Source organism: Camelus dromedarius, chromosome X (assembly GCF_036321535.1).
Source record: "Camelus dromedarius isolate mCamDro1 chromosome X, mCamDro1.pat, whole genome shotgun sequence".
NCBI lineage: Eukaryota > Metazoa > Chordata > Mammalia > Artiodactyla > Camelidae > Camelus > Camelus dromedarius.
Window position 1 is genome coordinate 37,703,956 of NC_087472.1, and position 6,000 is coordinate 37,709,955.

The following is a 6,000-nucleotide window of genomic DNA, read 5'->3' on the forward strand; positions in this document are numbered from 1 at the left end:
AAGTAGAATTAAAGCTCAGAGAAGGAGTGCTTGCTATAAATCTTTCATGCGTAGATTTATAGAAAATAATATAACAGACTTCTATATTATCAAATTAAGAAATAAAATATCACGTATGCAGTTGAAACTCACTTTGAAGTCTTCTCTGATTATATTAGCCTCCTTCTTCCCCAGAGGTAATTACTATCAAGATTTTGGGTTTTTCATACTTAGGACTTTTCTTTATAGTTTATTACAAATGCATATATATAGTTTTATTACATATGTTTATATCCCTAAGTGAAATATGGTATTGTTTTCTTGCATGGTTATATCTATAGGTGCTGGCTACCTGATGGAAAGGAGGAAGGAAGAAACATAAGGAGAACAAATACACATTCACATCTCAACACTGTGACCTGCCATATATGCCTTCCTTGCCATGTGTATTCTCTTGCAGAGCTACTAAAATGGACACAGCCTTTTTTTTTTTTTTTTTTTTTTTTTTTAGTTTATGTGCTGTAGGGAGCACTAACACATTCTGCAGATACTATTTTCAACCTTTTTTTCCCTGATGTCTTCAAAGGCTTAGTTTCCCAAGTGCCATCTAGCTCAATAATTTCTCAGTATATCCTTAATATAAAATATCTTCCCATTTGTCCAGGCCTCATTTACTGGCTTTCATTCACAATTACTCATGTAGGCCTATGTATCCAGAACCTAATCTGTAGCATCCTGGTGAAAGTTAGTTCTTCTGTGTCCAGATTATTACCCATATTCATTGATTGGCTTAAGGATGCATCCTATTTTGAACTTGATCTGATTTTATATTGCAAGTACTGGTCATGCATATATTTTCCTTTCCTTTTATTGTTTTTAATTGCACAAGGAAGGTAATTCAGTGGTGTTTTAATATGCCTGATTGCTTCTGAATGACCTGTGACTAAACTTTAACCCTGAATCCCGCCGCTTAAGGGTTATCCCCTCTGGATGCTGTGGAGCTGAGCTCTGGGCCATCTCATGCAGGCCCTCACCCTCTCCCTCCCCTGTGGCATTAACTGCTTGGCTAACTGGGAGGTTAAGCTGATGAGCCTACTTTTAATTTAAGGAGATTTATTTGGGAGAGTACAGAAAGAAAAATGTTGTGAAACTGCTTTTATCTAAAATCCAGGAAAGTGGAGACCATCTGTTGAATGTAAGGTTTATTTGAGAGACATGCTTGCCCTTCCCCTAGGCATTTATATTTTCCCTGAAGCTGCTAAATGGGGACTGTCATGTGGATAGATTCATGAATTAGTTTCATAATCACCTTATTACCTAATTCCCTTGGTTTAGGGATGTTCTTCAGCTGACACTGACTCACTTGCCTATGGAACACCTGGGGATATTTATTTTTTCTCTTTATCCTTTTCATTTCAAAACTCAGGTGCTTTTGTTGTAGATAAAAGTGGGAAATGCAGGAAAGGTAAACAAAAAAAACTTAGAAACCCTTAAAAGTCTATTACTCATGGATAAACACTTTTAATAGTTGAATATAATGTTTTTCAGAAAACAAGACCTACCTGTATGTTGTCTACAAGAAACCCACTTTAAATACAAAGATTCATATAGATTAAATGTAAATGGATAAAGAATATTCTAACATGCTAACACTAACCAAAAGAAAGCAGGAGTAGCTATTTTCATTTCAGACAGAGCATACTTCAAAGCAAGGTAAGTTATCAGAGATAAGTAAAGGCATTACACAATGATCAGAGAGGTCAATTCTGCAATACATAACAATCCTTCACGTTTATGTGCTTAACAACAAAGTGTGAGGCAAAAAATGTGAGGCAAAAACCAATAGAATTGTGAAGGGAAGATTGATCACATGATCATATCAATACATTTGACAAAAGCATTTAATAAAATGTATCACCCATTCATGATTTAAAAAAAAACCTCGCAGTAAACTAGTAATAGAGGAGAAATTCCTCACATCGATATTGAACATCTACAAAACCCGACAGCTGGCATCATATTAATGATCAGAAACTTAAAGTTTCCCCACTAAAATTAGGTACAAAGTAAGGACGTCCTCTCTCACAACACCTTTTCAGCATCATACTAAAAGTTCTAGCTAAATAAAAAGAAGAGGAAATAAAAGTATACAGATTAGGAAGGAAGAAATATAATGGTCTTTGTTCACAAATGACATTATCATCTATGTAGAAAATCCAAAAGAATTAACAACAACAAAAAATACCCCTTTGGAACAAATAAACAGTTACAGCAAGGTTGCAGTATACAAGGTTAATATGCCACTTTCCTATATACCAGCAAAAAAAAGTAGAGTTTGAAGTTGAAAACACAATGCCATTTACATTAGCATCCCCCAAAGTGAAGTACTTAGTTATAAATCTAACAAAATATCTATAAGATCTATATGAGGAAAACTATAAAACTCTGATGAGTGAAATCAAAGAAGAACTAAATAAATAGAGATATTCCAGTTCATGGACAGGAAGACTCAATATTGTCAAGATGTCAGTTCTTCCCAACTTGGTCTGTGGGTTCAATGCAGTACTCCTAAAATCCCAGCAAGTTATTTTGTGGATGTTGAAAAATTGATCCTAAAATTTACAGGGAGAGGCAAAAGACCCAAAATAGCCAACACAATATTGAAGAAGAACAAAGTTGGAAGACTGACACTACCCAACTTCAAGACTTATTATAAAGCTATAGTAATCAAGACAGTGTGGTTTTGGCAGAAGAACAAATAGATCAGTGGAACAGAATAAAGAGCATATAAATAGACCCATATAAATATAGTAAACTGATCTTCAACAAAGGAGCAAAGGCAATAGAATGGAGTGAAGATACCACAAATGGGGCTGAAACAACTGGGCATCCACATGCAAAAAAAAAAAATGAATCTAGACACACACTTTACACTCTTCACAAAAAATAACTCAAAACACAGACCTAAATGTGAAACATAAAACTATAAAACTTCTGGAAGATATAAGAGAAAATCTAGACACCCTTGGTTATGGCAATGATTTTAAGATATAATAGCAAAGACACAATCCATGAAAGAAATAATTGATAAGCTAGAATTTATGAAAATTAGAAAATTCTGCTCTGTGAAGGACAGTGTCAATAGAAAGAGAATACAAGTTAAAGACTGGGTGAAAATATTGCAAAAGACATCTGATAAAGGACAGTCATCCAAAATTTATAAAGAATTCTTAAAACTCAACAATAAGAAAATGAACAACCTAATTTTAAAAAATGAGACAAAGACCTTAACAGACAACTCATCAAAGAAGATATACAGATGGCAAATAAGCATAGGTAAAGATGCTCCACATCATATGTCATCAGAGAAGTACAAATTAAAACAACAGTGAAATACCACTACACATTTATTAGAATGGCTAAAATTCAGAACACTGGCAACACCAATTGCTAGGGAGGATTTGGTGCAAAAGGAGCTCTCATTTATTGCTGATGGGAATGCAGATTGGTTACAGCCACTTTGGAAGACAGGTTGGTGGTTTCTTACAAAACTAAACATACTCTTACCACACAGTCCAGTAATCACACTCCTTGGTGTTTACCCAAAAGAGTTCAAAATTTATGCCCACACAAAAACATGCACACAGATGTTTATAGCAGCTTTGTTTATAATTGCTTAAACTTGGAAGCAATAAGATATCCTTCATTAGGTGAATGGATAAATAAACTGTGGTACATTCATACACTGGAATATTATTCAGTGTTAAAAAGAAATAATCTATCATACCTTGGAAAGACATGGACAAACTTTAAATGCATATTACTAAGTGAAAGAAGCCAACCAGAAAAAGGCTACAATACCTTTTTGAATTAGTGTTTTCATATGCTTTGGATAAATACGCAGAAGTGGGATAGCTGGATCATGTGGTAGTTTTATTTCTAATTTATTGAAGAATCTCCATACTGTTTTCCATAGTGGCTGCACCGGTTTACATTCCAACATACACCAACAGTGTATAAGGGTTACTTTTTCTGTACATCTTTGCCAACACTTGTTATTTCTTACCTTTTTTATAATAGCCATTCTAATAGTGTTCATCGCAGCATTGTTTACAATAGCCAAGATACAGAAACAACGTAAGCGCCCATCAATGGATGAATGGATAAAGAATATGTAACACACACACACACACACACACACACACACACACACACACACACACGAATACTACATAGCCATAAAAAAGTGAAATCTTGCCATTTGTGACAATATGGATAGACCTTGAGGATAAGTGAAATAAGTCATATGATAAAAGACAAATACTGTATGATTTCACCCATATTTGGAATAAAACAAACAAATGAAAAAAACAAACCAGCAAAGGTAGAGAGGGGGAGGGTGAAATATGTAAAGGGGATCAACCGTATGGTGACAGTTGGAAACTAAGTTTTTGGTGGTGAGAACCGTGTGGTGTACACAGCAGTAGAAATATAATGTTGTGCATGAAACTTATATAATGTTATAAACCAATGTTACCTCAATAAAAAAATAAATTAAAAAAGAAAAAGTTACATATTGTATGATTCCAACTATATGACATTCTGAAAAGAGCAAAACTATGGAAACAGTGAAAAAAAGATCAGTGGTTGCTAGGATTTTCAAGGAGAGAGGAGGAGGAGGAATAGGCAGAGCATAGAGCACTTTTACAGCAGTGAATGGGCCCTAAGGTAGACTGTGGACTTTGCCTGGTTATGATGTGTCCATGCAGGTTCATCCATTGTAACAAATATATCACTCTGCTGGAGGATGTTGATAATGGGGGAGGCTACGCATGTATGGGGACGGGGGTATATGGGAAATCTCTGTACCTCCCAGTTATTTTTGCTGTGATTGTACAACCATTCTAAAAAAAGTAGTCTTAATGTTTTTTTAAAAAGTTAATGTCAAGTAGCCATGTCATCTCAGATCTTACCTTTTGAGTTTCCCCTCTTACCCTCCTGTTTCTAACGTAGAGTTAATGAGATCCCTCCAATGGAACAGTATGGGGTTTAACAATATATATTCAGTTATTAGTGAATGGAAGGATCAATACTTGTGTGTCAAAGAAATAGTAAGTTCTTAGATTTTTGCCTCTCACGGAGGCAGCAGATGGCTGATGTCCTCGTGTGATGTAGCTGGATGATGCATGATTTTTTTCGAAGACCCCTGCACTGGTGACTACGGAGTGGGTCCCAAATTTCCCTATAAATATATTAACATACCAAACAGTCCAGGAGCAGCAGTTAGGCAAACACCACACTTTGCTGCCCCGGTGCCATCTCTCACTGAGCTCATCAGGTGAGTCAAAGGCAAGCCTGTCTTCCCACCGTGGGGAACTGTATTAGGATCTGCTCAGAGGCACGTTGTTGGGCAGCTCTTATGAGCTTCTGAGCCTCCCAAGAACCTAGAGATCCTCCTGACTCCAAAACTTTGAACTCAAGGCACATCAGAGAGATATTTGTTTCCTTTATAAAGATACCTGCCCTCTCATTAGGACAAACTATGAGAAATGACTTTTCACAGTGCCTGTCTTAGCCCCAAGGCTCAGCCAGCCTCTACTGCTGTGTCACAACTTTTAAAGGGCCCTTGAAATCCCACTAGGTGTCATATACTCTGGGCAGGCTTTCTCATTCACTCCTCAGGATGCTCTGTGACACAGGTATCACGAGTCCCACATCATAGATGCCCAAGTCAGGCTGACAGAGCCTCAGTCACCTCTCTAGATAAGTGGCAGGATGGGATGAGGTTCCATCCTTCACCCTCCCTGGAGGACACAGAGCAGCCTCCCTTTCAGAAGGTGGGCTTCCAGGGCTGGAGAAGTGGTCAGATCACATTCCTTACTATTGTGGCCCTATGAGGCCACAACCCCTCTGGTGATGAAGATGACAGATGAGATGAAATCCCACCCCTTCTTTCAAGAGATCTGGGTGTCTGGGCCACATCCGTTGGCTGATCCCTGAAGAAGGGAGTGAGGCTCAGGC

The 6,000-nt window shown here is 37.1% G+C and overlaps 1 long non-coding RNA gene across 7 annotated transcripts in view; it reads left to right on the forward strand.

Annotated features, from left to right (window-relative positions):
* LOC105103530 (uncharacterized) overlaps nucleotides 1-4,814 on the forward strand; it is a 30,424-nt gene extending 25,610 nt beyond the window's left edge. For all 7 annotated transcript variants that reach the window (XR_010379445.1, XR_010379442.1, XR_010379441.1 and 4 more), the window contains one exon: nucleotides 321-4,814. This is a non-coding gene — a long non-coding RNA (uncharacterized LOC105103530). The remainder of the gene's footprint in view (nucleotides 1-320) is intronic.
* Nucleotides 4,815-6,000: the final 1,186 nt, after the last annotated feature.